The following is a 24803-nucleotide window of genomic DNA, read 5'->3' on the forward strand; positions in this document are numbered from 1 at the left end:
AGATACATTTGTTTGCAGATTTAGTGCAAGACCACACATGAACATAAACCTTTTGACCTGTTCATTCCTTCAACTCAATTTTTGACATTGCCTAAATATTTCTCACAATATAAAATGAAGCTACTGTACAACCTATATTAATCAGACTGCCCTAGAGTAAATTACAAGATTTGTAGATCGCAATCTTATTGGCACGTTTTCAATTAAAGGCTGTGTAAGTTAAGGTTAGTCTTAATTGAGCAATTTAAAACACATCAATTAGAAATCACTACTTATATTATAAAAATCATTAGCTGTAAAACACGCACATAAACTGAAGCAAAGTAGTGTATCCACTTAGCACAGCATGGTTAAAACAAAGGAGTTGAATCTAGATGTGAGAAAACCACTTGTTACAGTAAGTACTATAGCAGGGATGTCGATAAAGATCGTTGTGGGGGAAAAAAATTGTAATACAAAAATCCACAATAATCAAGAAATATTTGAAGACTAATTCAACTGATTCGATGGAAAGAAGTGGATGTCCCAGCATGTAGAATTGTTCAAGCAGCTCGCAAAAAAAACCAAAAAACACCATTAACAGCCAAGGATTTAAAGAAACATCTGGCTCTTGTGCTGTAATAATAACTGTACAAAGGCATCTAACTACAAAGGCTTAGACGCAACCTTAATGTTGACAACAGCATTTGACAACGAACAATTCTATAATAAAAATGAAAAGGGTCTTGAATGATCTATTTAGTTAAGGGTATCAATACTTTTGTCTACAACTGTATGTGCAATCATGACAACTTCGATTGTGATCCATATATAAGCATAGCAAGACCATAAACATACCCATGACTGCCCACTAATATTTGTAGAAATTATTACTATACTATACTTCTAACTTATTGTTATAAGCATTTTTTTATTTAAAAAGTTATAATTTTAATATAGTGTTTGTGTTACAGCTGTGAATGTAAGCAACTATACTTTGTTTGTCTTACTTTTCAAAAGGTATTTATGACAGAACTTAAACCAGCCACATAATATGAAATACAATTCCACTGTTAGATCTCTTTATACACACATATATATATATATATACTATATATATATATATATATATACACACACACACTACAACGTGTGGTAAATACGTTTTTTCTATGTACAATGTTTATTTGTACTGTAATTAAACAATATTTCATGTATTTCAGATTTACTGCAAAGGCTCTTATGTAATCACATGAAGAAAAACTAAATATAATAAACTAATAAATGCCAATAAAAATGCAAACGTAACTTTGAGTAAGTAAAATGCCGAGATATGTTTTACCCTATCCTCTCTTTGCATCATGAAACGTAATAGTCACGTAATTCGTACACTAGCATGTCACCAGAGGTAATTTGGCAGGGGGGGCAAAATTTGCCATGATACCCCCTGTCACTGGTGTGCAGCACCAGCCAGTCCCGTCTCATCCAAATTCACGACCAATCACCACCAGTTCCTGCAGTCTGTGCCCGTTGCCCATAGTCTGCTGGACCAATGCGAAACACAACCCTTTCCACCCCAATCAATCATGTACTTCACAGACCCCACATGTGTTACAATATATTATGTAGTTTCTTTAGCATACTTTTAAATTAACGCATAACACATTTAACTGTACTAACTCACTGTGTCCTACTAACGCACGTTTGTGTACCTGTATTAATATATGCCTATTTAATTTGTGTATTTTTATTTTTTATTTTTTAAAAATCGTAGTACTCATTGGTCCCTCTAGCAAGTAAAACTGTACTGTTAAATTTCTGCCCAGCTACTCCAGTATAACCATAAAAAAGGGGAGGGGATAGTATGGCTTGAAGAGGTCTGACTATTGACTCGAGGAGGGGTGAGAATTGAATCAAGGAGGGGTAAGGATTGAATCGAGAAGGGGTGAGGAATGAATAGAGGAGGGGTGAGGAAATGGTCTTTCAGGATATAATTGTCTCAACTGAGCAATTCCATGATTGGTTGATTGAATCAGGTTTCTCTCATCAGGCCATTTGTATAAGCACCTGTTCGTTATATAAGGCACTCCCTCAGTTCAAACTAGAGGACGTTACAATGCAAGATCGTTTCTGCCTCAGAGCCTCGTTGTGGTCGAGAGCTGTTTGGTTGCAGGTGCCATCCTGGTTACAATCAGGGTTCGGCTCGCTGCAGGGCAGCAGGTTGAAGATTCTAGATTTTCTTCCTGGTCAGCATTTGGATAACACTAGATTCTACAGGATATTGCTAAGAACAAAGAAGGGCCGTGAGTGCGAACTGGAGGTTTAAGAGACTGGTGGGACTTCTGGTGTTTAGTTTGGGTGTTAGAGTGAAGTTGCACATTTAACTGTTTTAACATGAATAAAGCAGTTTTGCTTTATTCTGTACATGACTTTTTCGTTGTGTATTTATTCTGTTTCTTTTTTTTTGGTGTTGATTTATGTTGAACAACTATTATAATCCTGGCCTAAATCAATATTGTTTTTGGAACCATAGGATAAGTTACAGAATCATGTAAGAATAAATCATGGATTTGAATATAAACAATAACAAGTAGTTGTCATGCCGTCAAACATCTACCTCCAATGTTTTGATTCAAACACAGGCTCCGTTGAGAAAGTTATGTACAACATATTGAAACATTGGGCAGCTGGCTCTTTCAGCTTATATATGTGTGTGTGTGTGTGTGTGTGTGTGTGTATGTGACAGGGCTAGGAGCCCTAAAATGTGGTGTTTTGTTTTTGTATTTATTTATTTTAGGACGGGGTACTCCTCCGCCCCTGTGTTTTTAGTGTGTATTCTTTTGTATCTGCTTTGTTTTATTATAATTTATGTATTTATATATGTAATGGTGAAAAGCTGAGTTTTGTTATTGTTTGACAGCTCGGACTATCTCCTGAGTTAATTAATTGCTGCTAATCGGGAGATGGTCACCAGTATAAAAACCCTGCAGTTTAGCTGCTTGGGTGAACGGGAGCGAGAGAGAAAACAAAAAGTAACGAAAGTAGGAAGGAAACTGAAAGTAGGATCAGTGAAGGCTGCTGCCCAGCCTGACCTGCTTATTAGATTTATATTGTGTGTTTGTGACTTGTTTTGTTTATTATTTTATTTTGATCGGTGAGCAGTGTTGTTTTTGTTTAAATATGTTATTTCTTTTTGTTAAAGAAATGGCACTACAGCACCTTTTTGGCACCACATTATCTGTGTCTCTGCAGTTATTGCATTCTGGCCTGACATCACTACATCAGCCAACTATGTCACACGTGGTATTAAAAGTGGAGTTACCTCCTGGACTCAGGCCAGAGCAAGTACCTCATGTGAATTTTTTTTCTGGAAAAAAAAGGGAAAACACAGAAGACAACAGCAGTGAAAGCAGCAACAACCTCCCCAGCACTCAGACAGGAGCAGCGCAAGCATCCAGCGCCCAGGAGGGGCCACTAGGACGAACACTTCCACCTGGTGGAGGTATCGAGTTGGTGCCTGCTCTGCGAGCAGAGGGGCCATTCCATCCTCAACTGCCCCTGGCCTGGAAAGGAGGAGGGATGACTGGAGGGCAGCTGGGAGGCCTGGGAGGCTTGCCTCAGCATTCAGAACCTGTGCCCTGCCTGTGGGAAACTGGGTGGTCAGCTGCCCCACCCTGCTGGAGGAGGACGAGAGGGAGCACCGCGCCCGGGCGGAAGGAGTGACAATCTGCACCTTCCTATGGCTGGAAGAGGATCGCTTGCCGCTACTGTCTTCACCACCATGGAAGGGCTTCCTGTTGTTCCGTTCTCCACCTTCTGAGGGAAACTACCTGCCACTCCCACCTCCACCACCAGAAGCGCTAGAGCTACCTCCACCACCAGAGGAGGAGAGGGAGCTTTCAGCACCCAGAAGGGGGGAGCCAGAGCATCCAGCACCCAGAAGTGTTGTTTTGTTTTGTCTTTCTTTTAATTTTCTCCTCTCTGCACCCGTTCTCCACTCACCAAACATGCAACCCCGAGTGAGTGAAACATGCATCTATATATACTGTTGTGCCAGGATTCAATTACTAATTAATTATTCACTTGAATCCCAGCACGTGAACTAATTTGAGCAACCCTGTGCTCACATACTATTAAATACTTTAAATGCACATGAAATCCCTGTGCCTAAATACAACTATATATTTTGCTACAAAAACCCATTTATATCCCATGCACCAATACCTATACACCAACATTAACACACCACCCACAACATATTACACAAAATCCACACATGGCATTGACTAATCATCTGAAACCCTCCACTACAAAACTTGGCTTAAAGCGCAAATGGACATTACAAAACATCAATGATCCAAAGCACACATCAAGATCTACTTCAGAATGGTTCAAGAAGAATAGAATCAAGGTTCTGGAATGGCCTAGTCCTAATCTAAATCCGATTCAGAATCTTTGGTTTAAATTGAAGTTGGTTGTGCACAAGACAAATCCTCGAAATTTGAATGAATTGGAAAACTGCCTGGAATATTATTTGCTAATATTGCGCCTGGAAACATTGTCTTCTGATTGGGTATCACCATGGAGCAGGGACCTCTGATTCGTTTAGACTATTGAAATACAATATTAACAGTTGCTTTCACAGATTAGCACTAATGTGCACTATCCAATGTTACTTTAGGTAAGGTAGTTTGAGATTAGTACTATTTGGGGTATGTACTATTTGAGAATTCAGATAGAGGCTTGCCATTTCCTCTTCTTGTGAAGATATTGAATTTTAACTATTTAATAATTATTGTTATTATTACAGACTCTTTTATCCAAAAAGACTTACAGAGGTTAAAGCATGAACTATGCATCAAAACTGCTGCTGCAGTCACTTAAAATAGGACCTCGGTTTTACGTCTCATTCAAAGGCTGTCAAGTTATAACTACCAAAGGTGTTTGTCAGTGGCTGATTTTGTTTTTTCAAACCATTCTACTGCAGATTGTGAGATAAAAAGTTAATTAATTTTACCCAGACAGTTTCCAAAACAACACTGTTATTTTCCTAAGGCCACTAGTCATCACTGCTGTTTGTTGTAGCATCTCCATTGATCTCAATTTGAGCTGAGCGTTTCAGAGCCCATAAGACAGAAGCAGGGGATTGAAACAGTCCAGACACTTCACATACAGGATGTTGTCTGATTAAATCAGCCTGAGTCACTGAGGGGGTTATTAAAACAATCTTTCCAGATCTTATTGAATGCGTTCCCAAATGTTAATAAAATACATCAATACTGTATGTTGTGTGGTGTTACCTTCTCTGTTGAATAGGGTAAACATTCTTACCAGTGTTGTAAGAGGAAATTAATGATATTTGTTTATTTGTATTTATTTAAAGCCACGGGATAGGTTAACTGTATTGTGACAGATTCCTATCACAGTGTTTCATGTTCCTTTTACTGTCAAGTGCCCTTATGACAGCTTACCTGAATTCTGCAGAATTCTTATGCTTTTCCAGTGGCTATACTATCATTTGTCATGTTTTTAATATACTTTACCATACCTATTTGGGCTTTACCAAGTTTTCACTGTGCTTTATTGCACTTTGCTGTGCTTCTACTATGGGAATCTTTCATAAGAGTGGCAGTCAAGTTATACAGAATGTTAGTTTACTTACCATAAACCTTGTTCCCTGAAAGAGTAGCTGGCCACCAAGCATCATTTATGGGAAAACAAATACCAGAGCCGTCGCGAGGGAGGGAAGAACGGCAGCACACGAGGGACGACTCAGCTCTACCTGACCAAATGTCAGTGGTGCAAGCGTGCAACCTCAAGGGCCCTTGTGCCCAATGAAGGCAATGAGGGATCTATCACCTTAAGGTAATAGAACCTGGAAAAATTATCTGGCGTAGCCCAGCTGGCCGCATCACAAATCTCAGCCATGGCGGCACCTCTAAAAAGGGCCCATGATGTAGTCACACCTCTAGTGGAATGTGCGGCTATCCACCCAGGCGAGACTGTGTCTGCAATCCAATGTGACTGTCACTGCTTTGAGGGGGGCTGTCCCAGGGTCCGTATCCCGTGGCAGACAAAGAGCTAGTCAGAATGACACAATGCTCTCGTCCTCTCCACGAAGCATCTCAATGCCCGAACCGGACAGAGGAAATTCAACTTCCTATCCTGGAGATGGATGAAAGGACTCCAGTTCCACAGACTGATTCAAGTGGAAGGCTGTAACCACCTTGGGGACAAAAGCAGGGTTTGCACGCAGTGACACTCTGCTACCATCATCCCAAATACGCATGCAGGAGCTATGCACAGACAGTGCCTGCAGTTCACTAACCCGCTGTGCGGATGTGATAGCAAAGAGGAAGGCAGAAACTGCAAGATGACAGGCATGGGGTCATGACTATTAGTCCTGCACTAATTCTGGAAATATTTACACTTATAGGCTTACAGCGACCTAGTAGAATGCGCCCCACAACTGCGTCTGACAGCCCTAAGGCTGACCTGCAGTCCCTTTCAAGGGCCAGACCCACAGCTGGAGCCAGCCTGGCTCCCGGTACCAAAGCATACCTCTCGCCTGACTGAGGAGATCTAGGCGAAGCGGGATCTTCCAAGGCGGGCCGTTCAATAGCTGGCACAGGGTCGAGAACCAGATTCTCCTGGGCCACCTGGGGGCCACTAGGAAAACTGACACCGTCTCTGACCGGACCTCTTCGAGAAAGGCTGCGAGTAATGGCAGAAGCTGGAATGCGTAAAGGAGCATTTTGGGCCACACATGGGCTAGGGCGTCTCCTCTGAAACTCAGTCCTCCCTTCTCCATCCTCCCTCCTGTGAAACTCCTTCCTCTGACTCTCCCTCCTCCCACCTCTGACACTCCCTTCTCTGTCCTCTAAAACTTCCTCATCTCTCCGTCATTGCTCCCTTATCCCTCCCACATAATTTTGTTGGTCTGAAGAGATCAGCTAATAAAGAACCGTTTCTAACTTTTACGCATTTTTATTGGTTAGATTAAATGCCAGTCATATCACCCGGGAGACCAGCTACGTAATTGAATGAGGCATAGCTAACTAAACACATTGAACGTTCAAGAGCTGAAAGGAGTAATAATAATAATATTTTGTATCGTGTTGAAGTAAAAAATCATGCTTAAGTAAAAATCTCAGTATCGGGTATACATTATATATATATATATTATATATAATAGCTATATATATAGATATATATATCCTATATATATATATATATATATATATATATATATATATATATATATATATATATATATATATATGATATTTGTGCGAAAATAACGTTTTATTGCAATGTTCTTATTAAGGAAAATTCCTCGTTATAAACAGAGCTTTCCAAGAGGTCCATTTATTGCAATTAACATTTCAGTGCAAGTCAAAGCATGCCCAAAAAGTGTATTAAAAAATACACATACTATTTTAAATATATGCTCATTAAAAGCACATATTCTTGTAAGTTTATTTTTACAATAAAATTATTATATATTCTATATATATATATATATATATATATATATATATATATATATATATATATATATATATATATAGGGAGGAGGGAGTTTCAGAGGAGGGAGGACTGAGTTTCAGAGGAGGGAGGAGGGAGTTTCAGAGGAGGGAGGAGGGAGTTTCAGAGGAGGGAGGAGGGAGTTTCAGAGGAGGGAGGAGGGAGTTTCAGAGGAGGGAGGAGGGAGTTTCAGAGGAGGGAGGAGGGAGTTTCAGAGGAGGGAGGAGGGAGTTTCAGAGGAAGGGAGGAGGGAGTTTCAGAGGAGGGAGGAGGGAGTTTCAGAGGAGGGAGGAGGGAAGTTTCAGAGGAGGGAGGAGGGAGTTTCAGAGGAGGGAGGAGGGAGTTTCAGAGGAGGGAGGAGGGAGTTTCAGAGGAGGGAGGAGGGAGTTTCAGAGGAGGGAGGTCTGAGTTTCAGAAGAGGGAGGAGGGAGTTTCAGAGGAGGTAGGAGGGAGTTTCAGAGGAAGGAGGACCGAGTTTCAGAGGAGGGAAAGGGGAGTTTCATAGGAGGGAGGAGGGAGTTTCAGAGGAGGGAGGACTGAGTTTCAGAGGAGGGAGGAGGGAGTTTCAGAGGAGGGAGGAGGGAGTTTCAGAGGAGGGAGGAGGGAGTTTCAGAGGAGGGAGGAGGGATGTTTCAGAGGAGGGAGGAGGGATGTTTCAGAGGAGGGAGGAGGGAGTTTCAGAGGAGGGAGGAGGGAGTTTCAGAGGAGGGAGGAGGGAGTTTCAGAGGAGGGAGGAGGGAGTTTCAGAGGAGGGAGGAGGGAGTTTCAGAGGAGGGAGGAGGGAGTTTCAGAGGAGGGAGGAGGGAGTTTCAGAAGAGGGAGGACCGAGTTTCAGAGGAGGGAGGAGGGAGTTTCAGAGGAGGGAGGACTGAGTTTCAGAGGAGGGAGGACTGAGTTTCAGAGGAGGGAGGACTTAGTTTCAGAGGAGGGAGGAGGGAAGTTTCAGAGGAGGGAGGAGGGATGTTTCAGAGGAGGGAGGAGGGAGTTTCAGAGAAGAGAGGAGGGAAGTTTCAGAGGAGGGAGTTTCAGAAGAGGGAGGACCGAGTTTCAGAGGAGGGAGGAGGGAAGTTTCAGAGGAGGGAGGAGGGAGTTTCAGAGGAAGGAGGACTGAGTTTCAGAAGAGGGAGGAGGGAGTTTCAGAGGAGGGAGGAGGGAGTTTCAGAGGAGGGAGGAGGGAGTTTCAGAGGAGGGAGGAGGGAGTTTCAGAGGAGGGAGGACCGAGTTTCAGAGGAGGGAGGAGGGAAGTTTCAGAGGAGGGAGGAGGGAGTTTCAGAGGAGGGAGGACGGAGTTTCAGAGGAGGGAGGAGGGAAGTTTCAGAGGAGGGAGGAGGGAATTTCAGAGGAAGGAGGACTGAGTTTCAGAGGAGGGAGGACCGAGTTTCAGAGGAGGTAGGATGGAGTGTCATAAGAGGGAGGAGGGAGTTTTAGAGGAAGGAGGACTGAGTTTCAGAGGAGGGAGGAGGGAGTTTCAGAGGAGGTAGGAGGGAGTTTCAGAGGAGGGAGGAGGGAGGAGGGAGGTAAGAGTTTCAGAGAAGGGAGGAGGGAGTTAAGAGGAGGGAGCACATAATGACTCCTTTTTGCCTGAGGTACAAATAACTCCTAATATGGACACCGTACATTCCGGCTTTAGTACCAAGCAGTTCCTTAGCCTTCCGCTCAAAAAATGAATGTTGTTTGTTTTTATATATTTCATGCTGTCTTTCATAACTTTTGCAGGGTTAATAATGGCTTTATGTTTTTTATTCACAACACCACCACGTTGTTCTTCAACCCTTACAGTTGAACTTGCTGAAGAAGATTTCCTCTGCTTTGTAATGCTCCCGCTGAAATAGCTGTTACACCATATTAACCGGAGAATGTGTTACGTAACCTGAGAATGCATTCATTTCTGCACATGCTTATGACACATGCTGAAGCTAACAGATTTCAGCATGTCATAAGCATGCAGGGAAAATAAGACAGTCTCTGGTTTATTTTTGGAGGACTCCTTGAAAGCTCCTTAAGGCCCTTTAGGGGGCCGCGGACCCCCGGTTGAGAAGACATGGTATACTGTACTTCCATGGTAATGGATATGCTGAAGCCTAGATCAGAAAATAAATCAAAGTGTTTTCTAAAGAGATGGTGAAATGCAGTGCGCTTCAGCCCAGATAGAAATTCTGTTGGTGTTTGTACTATAAATGAACTGTCACATGCTGTGGTGTCTTGATGCGTACTTGCAGAGATTGAGATGGACACAACTGTATTCAAGTTTACTGGGAGTACACTACAGGTACAAATGCAGAAATGTTGTTAGTTTGGTATCAGTGTGTAGAATGAACCCTGTGGGTAGCGAGAGTGCTAAACCTCCATACAGCTACATGCAACATATGGAGCTGGATTTCAGAGCAGACATGTGAACAATACACATACCATACAAGATTAAATAAGTATGATATGCTTTGTTCCTAGAATTACTTAGAGTACTCATTCAGATGTCACAAGGACTGGATTTTCATCCAATTGCGCTGTTCATTATAGTATAATCTTGAATAATTGAATCGCTTGAATAATTGTGTATTGTGGTGCTGTGGTGCCCATCACAAGCAAAGCAGATGGGTTGGCTTAGAATAGAATACTAATCGCTGCTAACCGATGATATAAGGGCGGCTGAGAGAGAGAGAGAGAGAGGGGGTTGGAAAGTGAGAAGCATCTTGTCAAGGTACAGGACTGTTTCATAATATACAAAGACTATAGTAGCTACCCTTTTAAAAGTTTACAAAAGTATAACAAATTGTAATACAGCATAGTGAAATCATGATAAAAATAGCTTATCATTGTAAAACTCATAAGGATGGTAAAGCATATTAAATAACTTGAGAAAACATAGTAAGCTACGGTAAATGCATATTATAACCATGGGAAAGGCATGGGAAAACCAAGAAAGACGGCATTTGCACTGTACAATGACAATATTTTTGTTATCGGATAAAGGAGATGTCAGGTGCTTTGTTCATCAAGATATTTCTTTGGAATCAGAAGGAAATACAGAAAAGGTGCCAGCATCTTTTCTTTAAGCTCAGCGAATGTCATGGTGATTCTGATACCGACAAAAATGTATAAAATTCAGCTTGAAGTGATGTAACACTTTATTGTTTGTTTTAGATTATAGATGCTAATACCTTTGAAGATGCAAATACATTTGTGTTTGTGATTATAAATCACAATGATCAGTTTTAGCTGCTACTTTTAATTCATGTTATACTGTGTGTTTTGCAGTAACATATTGTATTGCAGATTGTGAGCGTTTAGGTTTAAGTGAGGCTAGGTTTCCAGATAGCATGGTATTAAACTGTAAATAACTTTATAGTAACAGCAGAAACAAAATACAGTTTTGGATCTACTGGGTTTAGAGTGTAGACAGTGTGATGGAATATGAGGGTATTAGGAACCTAATAAGGGTTGTCCAGGCAGCACTCCATCATTGATAAGGGCACTGTGGCAAAGTAGCTGCTGATTGTGAACAGGTGCAGAGGTGATGCAGTGCAGGAATAATCACAGACAGACAATTGTAATCCGGTTTGAAAAAAGGATGTTTTATTTGTCCTGGTCTGGTGACCAAACAATAGGCTCTGGCTATACACATCAATGTGTAAAGCATGGAGAACAAAAGACAGGGATTGCAGCCCAAATAATAAACACACGTTATCCGCCCTCACAATAATACTTGCCATGGTCACCAGTCCGGGTGCGTGTAGTAGAGCTCATTGTGAAAGTGTTGATTTGGCTTTGTGCTGGCCCAAGGTGACAGCTCTGGATATGTGTTAGCTGTCTGGTGGTTTATAAACTTAGGCAATTACTAACAGACACAAACAAACAAAGCACTCACGAATATTCTTAAAACACAGGTTTATTTCAGCAGTGGTTACTGCGTCTCTCACGGTCCTTCAGGTTCAAGTTCACAAACCTGTGAAGGAACTGATTATGATTCTCCATCTCCCTTATATGCTGTCACGCATGACCCCTTGGTAAAGGAATGCAGCTGCCTTTACAATCTGCGGCTGCTACATTGTTTCCCTTCCAGGTCAATACGTTCTTGCAATGGAGTCTCGCCTTTTTCCAGACTGACCGACTTCCCAACCCGGGGAAAGAACTGTCAAGCCAACCCATCCAAAGAACTTTGCCCTTGCTTAGCACCCTCACAGGTCAGTAGGAATATTTACAACCAAGGTTCATTATATTTCTGTCACAGGCATCTTAAGCCAAAATTCTTCATTTTTTTGTAAGGGCAGACCTGACTCACGCACTCATGTAATTTAAGTTTAATTAGGAAATCCAGAATAGCTGAGACAATATCTTATATGTATATACAGTGAGGCGCAGCTAATAGCTCAAACTGGGTTCCGAGTTCTTTTCGTCTGTCTAGGGACAGACGGATTGGTGGGTAATCACCTTCAGCATTTAGTCCAGGGCTTTAAACATAGAGCTTGTGTTTTTTTTATTTTTTATTTATTTGCCAAACTTAAAGGGACGGTATATTTTGAATATTTGTTGATAGTGCTTATCTGCATTCGTGACTACAGTTACTTAACTTACTATAAGTTAACCTAGGAAAAGCAAAGTGCACTTCATATAGCACCCAGTAGGAGGTGCTACATCACAATGAACACTCATAAACACAGGTGGAGTGCCAGGATCTGAAAGCAGGCACAGCCAAAGCAATCCAGTGTGGGCTTCTACAAAGACACAAGGGAAAGTTCTGCCCACTCCAGCCCTTTTAGTCAGTTCAACAATATAACTTGATCCTTGCCTAATAGTTGGGGTGATAACCCTGCATGTGGGTGCCAGTGATTGTGTGTACCCTGTCCATCATTACAGTTTTAACACTCTAATTCAGTAAAAATTTTAAAAATTTAAAAAAAAAAAAAAAAAAAAAAAAAAAAAAAACAACTGATAATAAAAAAAAAAAAAAAAAAAAAAAAAAAAAAAAAAAAAAAAAAAAAAAAAAAAAAAAAAAAAAAAAAAATAAAAAAAAAAAAAAAAAACAAAAAAAAAAAAAGAAACACAAAAAACTCATCAGTAAAGCTGACTGTGGAAGGGGTGTGGGTAATTCACTGACTAGGAGACAGACAGGTGTACTTGAAAACACCACACAGGTGCCCAGTTTTATTTTTAAACAGTTCTTGCTTTTTCCGGCAGAGGGCACTGTTGACTGTGGGCTGCCTATCAACAATGATAGACAGCACCACGGAAATACCACAGCTGGTACGTGAACAGCAAGTGCACTCGCAGGTGCGCAAAGAAATAATAATGAAAACAGAAGGCGAAAAGAACAATGGAAAATAAAACAGTAATAAAACTACAAATAAAAGGTGCTGCACTCGGCAGCGTTATCCCGGTCGTCGCTACCCGCACGACCCGGATCACCATCCTACTCTGTAGGCTAACTAACCTGTTCTGTTACAATACGCCGGGGTCTGCCCAAGGGTTCCCCGCTCTCTCTATCTCGCTATGAAACTCTTTGTTTCGCCTGATTTCCGGTCCTGGATCAGTGCTTCCGCACTCTCGTTGTGTCTAAGTGGGCAGACCTGAGGAAACAACGGAGCGTTAATTTATAGGGCTAACAATCTCCCAAGACGCGCCTCTCAGCCATTCAGAGACGGGGAAAGTCTACACACCCACTTTCCCAACTCCCCGTGTCACTGCCATGACTCACAGGTGGTTGTTGGACGACTGCCACCCTCTTCCTGCAGCCCGTGAACACGCCAGCAGAGTCAGCACAGATCTCTCCCTGTTACATATCCTTCCCCTCAGAATGACACCACCGGTTCATTTGAAAATCTTACACCCCCATGCCTTCCCGAGAAAAAAAATCTGCGATTTGATGCAGCTTTCCTGCTTGGTGGACTACCCTGAAGGCATAGGGCTGCAAGGCCAAGTACCACCGTGTGATTCTGGCGTTGCTATCTTTCATCCAGTGAAGCCATGCTAAGAGGGCATGATCTGTAACCAGGGTGAAGTGTCGCCCCAGGAGGTAGTACCGGAGTGACTCGACTGCCCATTTTACTGCGAGACACTCCTTCTCGATGGTGCTATAATTTTTCTTGCGGGGAAGGAGCTTCCTGCTGATATACAGGACTGGGTGCTTGCTTCCCCGAACCTCCTGCGACAACACTGCCCCGAGACCTGTCTCTGACGCATCCGTCTGCAGGGTGAACCTCTTACCAAAATCCGGGCTGCATAGTACTGGATTACTACACAGCCTCCGCTTCAAGGCGAGAAAGGCCCTCTGGCATGACTCCGTCCACTGAACCGTATTTGGGGCAGCCTTCTGGGTGAGGTCTGTCAAGGGAGCAGCGAGCGTAGCGAAACTTGGGATGAACTTTCTATAATAGCCCGCTAGTCCCAAGAAAGAGCGCACCTGGGTTTTGGTTGTAGGAACCGGCCAGTCAGCCAAGGCTTTCACCTTAGCAACTAGCGGTCTGATCTGGCCACCCCCTACTCGATACCCCAAATACTCCGACTCACTCTTCCCAATGGCACACTTCTTTGGGTTAGCAGTAAGCCCCGCCTCCCGCAAGGATTGCAGCACTGCCGCTACCTTACACAGATGACTCGGCCAATCCTCACTGTGGATAACCACGTCATCTATGTAAGCAGCGGCGTACTGCTGATGGGGCCGCAAGATGCGATCCATCATCCGCTGGAAAGTGGCGGGGGCTCCGTGCAACCCAAAGGGCATGGTCCTGAATTGGTACAACCCGAAGGGAGTCGAAAACGCCGTCCTCTCTCTAGATTCCGGGGTCAGGGGTATCTGCCAGTACCCCTTCGTTAAATCCAGTGTCGTCATAAAATGAGCCGTGCCTAGACGCTCCAGCAACTCATCTACCCGGGGCATCGGATAAGCGTCAAATTTCGATTTCTCATTGATTCGTCTGAAATCAATGCAAAATCGAGTTGACCCGTCTGGCTTACCGACTAAAACGACCGGACTGTTCCAGTCACTTTGGGACTCTTCTATTTCTCCCAGTCTCAGCATTTAATCAATTTCCGCTTTTATTACCTGTCTTTTATGCTCAGGTATACGGTACGGCCTCTGGTGAACTAACGCCCCCGGCTCAATATCAATGTGATGAAGGGCTACTCGAGTCTGCCCCGGGACTGAAGAGAACATGTCAGGAAACTCCGCCACCAGACCGTGAGCCTGACATTTCTGCATTGGTGTCAGATTCTCAGCAATCTGTACTGATCCTTTTCTTGCCAACACAGAAAGATCAGGTCCCAGGTCCGTGACGTCATCTGCATGCGCCACTAACAACGCCTCTGGCTGTAACCAAGGCTTTAAGAGATTGATATGGTAAATGTGTTTCTCTGTCTGTCGCTCCGGCTGGCAGATTTCATAGTCCACCTTCCCAACCTGGCGTGTAACCTCAAAGGGTCCTTGCCACTTAGCCAAGAGTTTCGACTCAGAACTGGGTACTAACAGAAGTACCTTATCCCCCGGCTGAAATGTGCGCAACTGGGCTCCTCGGTTATATTGTGTCTCCTGTCTGTGCTGCGCCTGCTGCAAATTGTCATGTGCCCATTTCCCAACAGACTCAAGACGTTTGCGCAGGTCCAACACATACCGGACGGTATTGGTCGAATTGTCCTGCTGCTCCTCCCACATCTCTCTGACCAGGTCGAGCATGCTCCGGGGTCTCCGCCCATACAACAGCTTGAATGGTGAAAACCCCGTAGAAGCCTGGGGAACCTCCCTGATCACAAAGAGAAGGGGAGGAATCAGCTGGTCCCAGTAACGCACATCACTATGAATAAACCTGCACTACATGTTCTTAAGGGTCTTATTAAAGCATTCCACCAAACCGTCGGTCTGAGGATGAAACACCGAGGTCCTAATGGTCTTAATTCCCAAAAGCTTACATGTTCCGCGGATTAGCCGGGACATAAAATTGGTGCCTTGATCGGTTAGTATCTCTTTGGGAATCCCCACCCGGGAGAAAACCTTCACAAGCTCGTTGGCAACAGACTTAGCGGACATAGATTGGAGGGGAATTGCCTCTGGATAACGCGTAGCATAATCCAGAATGACAAGTAGGTGGGTGTATCCTGCCGCACTCCTTTCTAGTGGCCCAACTATGTCCATCCCAATACGCTCAAACGGAGCTTCCACTAGGGGCAAAGGCACCAGTGGGGCTCTTGGAACGGCTCTATGGCTGGCCTTCTGACATTCCCCACAACGCTCACAAAACCGCTTAATATCGCCATCCAGCCCCAGCCAGAAGAACCATGACACAAGCCTTGCTTTAGTTTTATCCCTTCCCAAATGACCAGACAGGGGAATAGCGTGAGCCAGCTGCAACAAATCCTCCTTAAAGGGCTGAAGAATGAACAACTGATGACGCACTTCACCAGTCTGGGGTAATTTATCAACACGGTACAGTAGGTCTTGATAAATTTCAAAGTGGGGGTACGTGGCGGCGCGTCTGGGCTCAACCACCCGACCATTAACCACCGCTGCTTGGTCAAAGAGCCTGCCCAGCACGTTGTCACGCCCTTGCTCGAGTCAGAAGTCACGGGAGCGAGCTAAGAAATCAGCTCCCATGGCTTCCAACTCGGGATCAGGTCGGTCCCGAGCAGAGGCAGCCGAGCCATACCCCTGCGCTGGCTCCGCGACCTCTCCCCCAGACTCTTCATCAACCGCCCCCACCTGAAAACCTGAACACCTTAAATCTATGGCAAAACCACTCTGGATCGCGAAAGGGAGAAATCTCTCCAATTACTTCCTCTTTCTTAGCCAATAAAGAAGACGGGGCTGTCAGAGCAGCCAACCAATCTTTAAACTGCTCACAGTCCCGTCCCAGAACTACTGGTACCGGCAATCAAGGACATAATCCTACCTGCACCTGCGTCACCTTTTGGCCAATAGTCATACACACATTGATCTTGGGATAAGAGTGGACATCCCCATGAATACATTTAATATGCACCCGTCCCAATATGCGTTTATGCCCCGGTGAGATTAGGCTCTCCTGTACCAGAGACTGACTACACCCCGAGTCCAGGAGAGCCTGGGTTTTTTTTACCATCCACTGTCACAGGAATAACAAAACCCTTGTGCTGAAGTGACTGAGGTAATTGAACGCGCCTACCTGGTCGGCTGAGGTCACACTCCATCACGGGGCAGTCCTGGGAGAGGTGGCCCACCTTCCTGCACGTCCAACACCTTGGTGGGCTGGTTTCTCTCCCCGAAGTTTTGGAAAGAGGGGGAAACACTGGAGCCATAAAAGGGGCTCGCCGATAAGGCGTCCGCGCGAGACCCCGGTCCGACACTGCAGCAGCCCGTGGGTATCCCCACCCTGCCCCAGTACCTGGGACGGGAGCTCCCGCCGACACCCCCCGACCAAATCCTGGACTACCCCTTCCCCCCAGTCCCTTTGCCCTTTCCGGGGCCAGTTGAGGGGACGATCCAGTAGCCGCACTCCTCCCGGGCAGTTTCGCGGGCGTTGGTTCCGCTGCCTGGTACCGCTCGGCAAGTTCGACCGCCCGGTCCAGCGTGTCTGGTGCCTGCCGCTGGCCCCACAGTCGAGGTTCCGGGGCTAGACATTCCAGGAAGCGCTCCACCACGATCATCTCCACCACCCTGGCTTTGGTGTTCAGCTCCGGGTTCAACCAACCCGGGGCGTAATCCTTCAGATGGTGGGCGATGGCTCGTGGGTGCTCCCCTACCGCAAACTGCTCCTCTCGGAATTTCTTCCGATACCCCTCCGGTGTGGCCCCCACGCGATTAAGGATGACGGTTTTCAGCGTGGGGTAATCCATCATCCGATCCGGGGACAGCGTTCTCGCCGCTGCTTGCGCCTCCCCCGTGAGCTGAGGAAGCAGGTAACTAGCCCACTGGGCTGGAACCCCCCCGGCCGAGGTCGCCATGACCTCAAACACCTCTAAATAGGCGTCAGGTCAATCCTCGGCCGTCATTTTTGTGGGGCGTTGTAACTGGGGGTCTGGAGCTGCGGGTCTAGCCGCCCCCTGCACTGCTGCGGTGAGCGTCTGGCGCAGGAGGTCCATCATCGCAGCAAACTGTGTGGCATCCATGGCTCGTCTGCTCCTTCCATGGACGCACTGCTTGGGGCAATGCCAGTGAATCCCACTATTGACACCACGTGTGGAAGGGGTGTGGGTAATTCACTGATTAGGAGACAGACAGGTGTACTTGAAAGCACCACACAGGTGCCCAGTTTTATTTTCAAACAGTTCTTGCTTTTTCCGGCAGAGGGCACTGTTGACCGTGGGCTGCCTATCAACGATGATAGACAGCACCACGGAAATACCACAGCTGGTACGTGAACAGCAAGTGCACTCGCAGGTGCGCAAAGAAATAATAATGAAAACAGAGGCGAAAAGAACAATGGAAAATAAAACAGTAATAAAACTACAAATAAAAGGTGCTGCACTCGGCAGCGTTATCCCGGTCGTCGCTACCCGCACAACCCGGATCACCGTCCTACTCTGTAGGCTAACTAACCTGTTCTGTCACAATACGCCGGGGTCTGCCCAAGGGTTCCCCGCTCTCTCTGTCTTGCTATGAAACTCTTTGTTTCGCCTGATTCCCGGTCCTGGATCAGTGCTTCCGCACTCTCGTTGCGTCTAAGTGGGCAGACCTGAGGAAACAACGGAGCGTTAATTTATAGGGCTAACAATCTCCCAAGACGCGCCTCTCAGCCATTCAGAGACGGGGAAAGTCTACACACCCACTTTCCCAACTCCCCGTGTCACTGCCATGACTCACAGGCGGTTGTTGGACGACTGCCGCCCTCTTCCTGCAGCCTGTGAACACGCCAGCACAGATCTCTGCCTGTTACACTGACATTTCAAGAAACACAATCTACAGCAAGTAGTAATGGTCCTATTTGTTTGCCTGCAAGGGTTTATGCACAGACAGCACTTTAAGAATGACAGTATTATTGGATTAAGGAGATATCAGTCAGGTGCTTTGTTTCTCCAAGAAATCTGTCTTTGTCAGTCATTGCAAGTTGTTGGTCGGCTTAAAACACTGATTACCAAGGCTTTAAAATCAATTTGTCCCATATCACTGTGGCAAACATATTTGTTCTTTCCTGTATTTGGAAAAGTGCACATTCCAGTACCACGGTATAGATTTAAAAAGTATACTTTATAACCCTAAATCTTTATATAAACGGTATATATGTCATTATATATATATATATATTATATATATATATATATTTTATATATATATATATATTAATTTTTTTTATCAGTATATATGTCCTTAATTATAATTCACTAGTGTTTCTGTATGTTTAATATATTCTGGCAACATGTTTTAGCTGTCACAGGGAAAGCCTGTTGAGCAATTTTGTTTTGAAATCTTTCCTTTGCAGTCCTTGAGTGATGAATGATGACATCACCAGAGGTAACTACTGTGTCATAGTTCTGCAAATATTGAAATGAAACAGCCTGTCAATACGTGATACTACCCTTAAACTTCATTTCCATTCATTATATAGGTCTCAAATGTGCAGTTTTGAAAGAAACTCATGTTAAAGCAAACATGTATTTTCGTTTTAAAACAAGATGTCTAGAACCGCACGAGCTTAAAGATAGTTCTCAGTTTTGTGCCTTTCTTTCAGGAAATCTGTTACAATTGCCATTCCTGGGTCATTTAACCTCATCATGTCTTCTGGTTTAAATGGTTACTGGCTGAAAGCATGTCAATAAATAGGGGAAACAGCTGGTGGTTTAATGACGGGAAATAAGTTATTGAAGGGGTGCAGACAGTTTCACCAAGGAAGGGCACCACTATTTGAAAGCATGGCTTGTGCAAAGTGATTCCTTAATTTGGTGAAGTACCAGATATAATGTTGTATAATAAAACTTCACATTTGAGACCTATATAATAACACATAAGACTTGTTAGTTACAATTTCTATAATAAGAATGCTATAACTTTGCTAACGAATAAGAAATACTCATTTGTATTGGTTGCACTCCCAAGCTAAATCCCTTCTCAAGTTAACAGATTTGGAAACTTGTTGTCTTTCCGAAAGGAGACTCCACCCATCAATCTCATACATTACCAGTTTGACCAGTTAAATAGGCCCACAAACTCCTGTCGTTTCTTTGTTTGGTACTCTTTCCTGGCACTATAGATTTGACTCCTCGATCTGCTAGTCGTATTTCAGCTCCTGAGAATCCAGCTACTCCCGTTCGACCTAGCTGCAAGAGAACTGCAAGTCTCGGACGCCTCTTCAACGTGCTGTTCCAATTAAAATAAATAAATACCAGTCATGGAAAATTCTACGGCTTCTCAATACATTGTACTCCAGGAATATTTCTTACACCGCTGGTGCTTCCTGTGAGGACCTCATCTCCTTGCTAAATCAATCTGAGGCATCAACCTCCAAGTCTCCGGTCCCGTCTTCATTCAGCGAGGCCTCCACTGTTCAAGCTGCCCAGTCCGGGTTCGATTCCCCCGGCATCAGCCCTAAGTCTCCCACGCATGCCAGCTCTGTCTCTAATGCGGACATCCTTCAATCCCTGCAAACAATGCAAGCTTCAATCTCTGGGTTGGAGACTCGACTCTCCCACCTTGAATGCCACCCCGTACCTCTCGGTCCTTCTGCATCGTCTTTCCTCACCACTCAATCTCCACTTCCAGCTGCGGCTCCCTGTTCAAGCCCACTCAATTCCGGCCCTTCTTTTAATCTTTCCACTGCAGTAGCCAGCTCTGATTCCCTTAAACCAGCTTCCCTGCTGCCCAGACCAGCCTTGGTATTCAGCAAACGCCGTACTCAAATCCAAGAAGGTAGGGATATAAATCTAGTCCTTTTGCTTATCTCTTCCCTCGAGGTACATGACAACAGAATGTTGGACTGCGGGGAAGTATCCATCGATTTGAAATCCAAGACCCTTGGTTGTTCAAAAAACTTACTTTGGCAGAGTTTGTTACAGCATTCAATCTGTAGAGGGACATTCTCTGTGAAGCATTTCCCGCGCGCTGTCTCGTAACTGAGTTGTCCATGAGATATGGAGGTTCAGCTTTTTACGACTACCGCAAATCCTTTTCAGCTAAGGCCGCTGCAATTCTGGAGCAATTTAATATCAGGGTTAACTGGGGCATTTTAGACAATGAGTTGTTTTGTTGCCACTTTGCCGGCCTGAAGGTTTTCACTTGTATGGTTTGCAGCTCCAGTTTTCACAGAACAAACCTCTGCCCCCTTTCAGCCCAGTCCGTAAACCAGCAAATGCAATCCCACGTCTCGCCTGAAGTTCCAAGCAGCAGTTCCTTCCAACCTCAGTTTTCAGTTAATTTACCTCGCCAGTCCCAGGGTCCTTATAATCCTTCTCTGCTCATTCAACCAGCCCAATCGAACGACTAATGAAGGAGACAGGTTCTCTTTTCCGGCGGGAGACAAATATAGTTCCTTCACATCTGTAGTTTCCGCGGCGACAGCCACAGCAAAAGCGGCTGTCCCAGACGCTCCCGAACTGCGTCTGCGCAGAAATGACTAATCCTCCCGTCCACCTCCATTAATACAGTAGCGATGACGATGGCTCTCGCAGATCACCCTGATAGAGTTTTTGTTATATTATTTCAGGTCTGAAACATGGGTTCCCCACTGGTATTTTAACTCCTCCTTGGAGTTCCTCTATCAGAGGAGAAAACCTTGGGACCTACCACCTGCCTGGAATTTCTTGGGATTGAACTGCACTCCAAGGAAATGGAGGAACGTCTCCCCCAAAACAAATTAGGTCATATGTCAGACGTTTTAAAATCCTTTCAGGACAGAAAATCCTGTACTAAACGCAAACTCCTCTCTCTACTGGGCCATCTTAATTTATTACAAGGATCATCCCACAAGGACGGTCATTTGTTTCTTTTCTGTTGAAATTAGCATCTTCTGTTGTCGAACTGCAACACCACATCAACATCAATGCGGGGTGCCAGACAGATATTAAACTATGGTCCCTCCTCCTCTCCAACTGGAACGGCATTTCCCTATTTTGCAACGACTTGCCTACTTCTGCATACTCTCTCGGTCTCTATACTGATGTTGCCCCCTTGCGGGGCTTCAGTGGTATTGCAGGATCCAAGTGGTTCTACGGGAATTGGCCCCCCGATTTCTCGTCCCTATCTTCCACAGAACAATCTTCAGCACTGTTTGAATTGTATCCTATTATTGTCGCAGCCGTAATTTGGGGGCATAAATGGTCAAAAAAGGTCATAACGTTTAGTTGCGACAACCTTTCCACAGTAGCTATCATTAATAAAGGCAGATCATCTTCCCCTACAATCATGAAACTTATGATAAAACTCACCTGGGTTTTAGTATTGGGGAACTTTATAATCCAGGCATATCATGTCCCAGGTTCAAAATATATAATTGCTGACTGACTCATTTTAATTTCCAGAAATTCCACGCTCTGTTTTCAGGAGACCCCCTACCGGATCCATGTCCACAGTTCAAGGACCTCATACTGTACTAAATCAAGCATCTCCCAACATCCAGATATATGAATCTGCAGTCAATCCCATGAATCAATCAGTTTCACAAAACACCAGAGCTGCTTATAACACAGGGTGGCTGTCTTACACCAAATATTGTTCCATGTCACATTCATGCCTTCTGAATCTTCCATTATAGAATTCATCACTTATTGTTTTTAAATTGCAATCGCTCCCTTACATTGATACATGTCAGATCTATAGTTTCACTCTCGCTTGCTCTGAATCACTATCCCTACCCCATCTCATCTTCCTCAGATACAAATGCTGCTCTGTGGGATTCAACAAACTGCTTCCAAACCTTCATCCTCCAAGTTGCCGATCACTAAGGAAGTCCTGGAATCCAATCAACACTGTATGCTCTGGCTGCTTTTCTCCTTACAAAGATGCCCTCCTGGAAGCAATGTTTGCTTCGGCCTTCTGCAGATTTCTACGATGTGGCGAGATCAGGTGCCAGAGCCAGTCATTCGACCCATCCTCGGACCTCTGCATGGGAGATCTCCATTGCCAATCCCAGGTCATAGGAGATCTCCATCGCCAATCCCAGGTCATAGGAGATCTCCATCGCCAATCCCAGGTCACATACTCCTTACTTTTAGAACATTCAAAATCAGACAGAGAAAAGGTGTGCATGTTTACTTATCTAAAACACATAGTGCAACTTGTCCTGCCACTGACATCCACGCATTCATATCATACCTGTCAGTACTGGGCAGCGTTTAGCTCCTTGAACCAGGCAGGACCAAAGTAATAATCATGCTCTATTTCCATTATATCATTCTATCCTGCATTCGTCAGTGTGGGCTATTGATCGGTCATATAATTAATTTTACACATTATCAATGGACATTACCCACATTCCTCAACACGGGTGGTGGTTAACTATGCAAACAATAGCGGCACCCTTATTTATTCTGGGGGTAGGTGGCCCCATGTGCCACTTGTCCTGCCCGCTGGCCGAGCCATTCTTAATCACTGTATTGCATTATCTGAGCATGGCCAGCATAGGGGCGGCTATCGAGCTCCAATGGATAAGGCCATGAGCCAATGGTAATGTGAATATATTATGTATCTGCTGGTTATCATGTTCATGTCGGGCATATCTGTTTGTCAATTGTTCATGTGCCATCAGGCATATCTTTCACACCCAATAAACTGTTATTTTTACTACTAAGTGGATTTCTTGTTTCTGAAAAGATTGTTCCTCTTCAGTTTCAGACTTCTCGTACAATAATATTCTATTTTTCTTTCTTGTTTCAATATTGTGCTTGTTGACCAGGTGATGGATGTCTTTCTGTGAACCGAAGAGATAATGGTTGTAAACTTTCCATCTCAAAGACATTTAACTTCTGTAATCGCTGATCCGTAGTCCTGCAGCAGGCAGCTTGTTACCGACAATGGAGTAGAAAATATTTACAGGCTTTGCTGCCGCTATAGACGTCAACACAGTAACAGCACATTAGCAAAAGCATAATGAATACCCAGTCGAGAGAGATTGGTCTGGCCTGGGGTTGTTTTTCATCCGGTGCTCAGAACACAGTGTAGAACCTGCCTGTCTGAAAAGAGAATGGAAATTGAGCTTCTTGAGTACTACTTTTGACAATTGAAACCATGTTTTGAATGGGAAAACATAGAAACTGCGAGTTTATATCAGTTCCTGCTCCTCCCAGGAGAGTCATGGGTGACGGTAGACCCAATTGATAGATTGATAGCAGAGGTTTTTACTTTTTATTTTAGTGGCTGTTCCCTCTCTTTTTTTTGCCAGTGAGGTGTATCAGGGGTGAAGGGCAAAGCAGTTCAGTTATAGCGGTAGGTACTGGAACAAAATATTACAATTAAAAGTCTCAATAAGAAGACATTTTAGACGAGAGAATTCAAATCATTGGCCTGATTACATTTACTAATAACTCAATATTGGAGCAACCCAAACCATTGTAAATGATTGCAAATACTATTAGTACGGGAAATGTAAAAAATAAATTCAAATTACTATTGAAGCACATTGGAGTGAAGAGTGGATGATAGAGGGGTCAACGAGTGGCTTACCCTCCAGAGGGAGCAACGCATTGGACCTGTGCTCTTGTGGGTTAGGGAGACAAAGCCATCAGGCATTGTTTCTCCTCATTGCACTACAGCGGACCCTACTGGCCAGGCACCTGGTGAGCTCAGGCGGAATTCTTCCCCACTGAGGAGTAAGGGGATTTAGGAGATATCTGACATACGCTCTCGAGTTCCTGCTTAAAAAGAGACAACTGGCTTAGTTGTGGGATCAATAGGAAGCCCACTGAATTCACTTCTCCTGAGCTGCTGTGGGGAGTTGCCGCAGAGAGGAGATGTAATTGAGCATTCTAATTTGGGGAGAAATTCAGGGGTCAAAGAATTGTGCCCTCTAAAAAAAAATAAAAATAAAAAAAATAAATTCATTAGTGAAAGAGGCGCTCATCTTTGCTGCTATGCCTCTGATAACACTGGCGTACAATCTGCTTTATTACTGAAAGTAACATTGAGCCGACTGAGTGACAGTGTGTAAACAGGCTAAGTCACATTGGCTCGTACTCAGCACCATTTAAATGGCTGAGCAGCAGCCAGACTTGAGTCATAGAGGCTCATTTTTCATTTTCATTTGGCTTAGTGAATGCATCATTATAGGAAGATATTTCACTACGCCTGTAAGTGACAATAGCCCCATTCTGCAGTGTTAACATGTCATGTCACACAAGCATAAAAATCCTCATAAACTCCTCAGTGGGGAGGAATGTGTCAACTCTTATGAAAGAAACTGAAGAGAGTT

Source organism: Polyodon spathula, chromosome 11 (assembly GCF_017654505.1).
Source record: "Polyodon spathula isolate WHYD16114869_AA chromosome 11, ASM1765450v1, whole genome shotgun sequence".
In the NCBI taxonomy this organism is placed as follows: Eukaryota; Metazoa; Chordata; class Actinopteri; order Acipenseriformes; family Polyodontidae; genus Polyodon; species Polyodon spathula.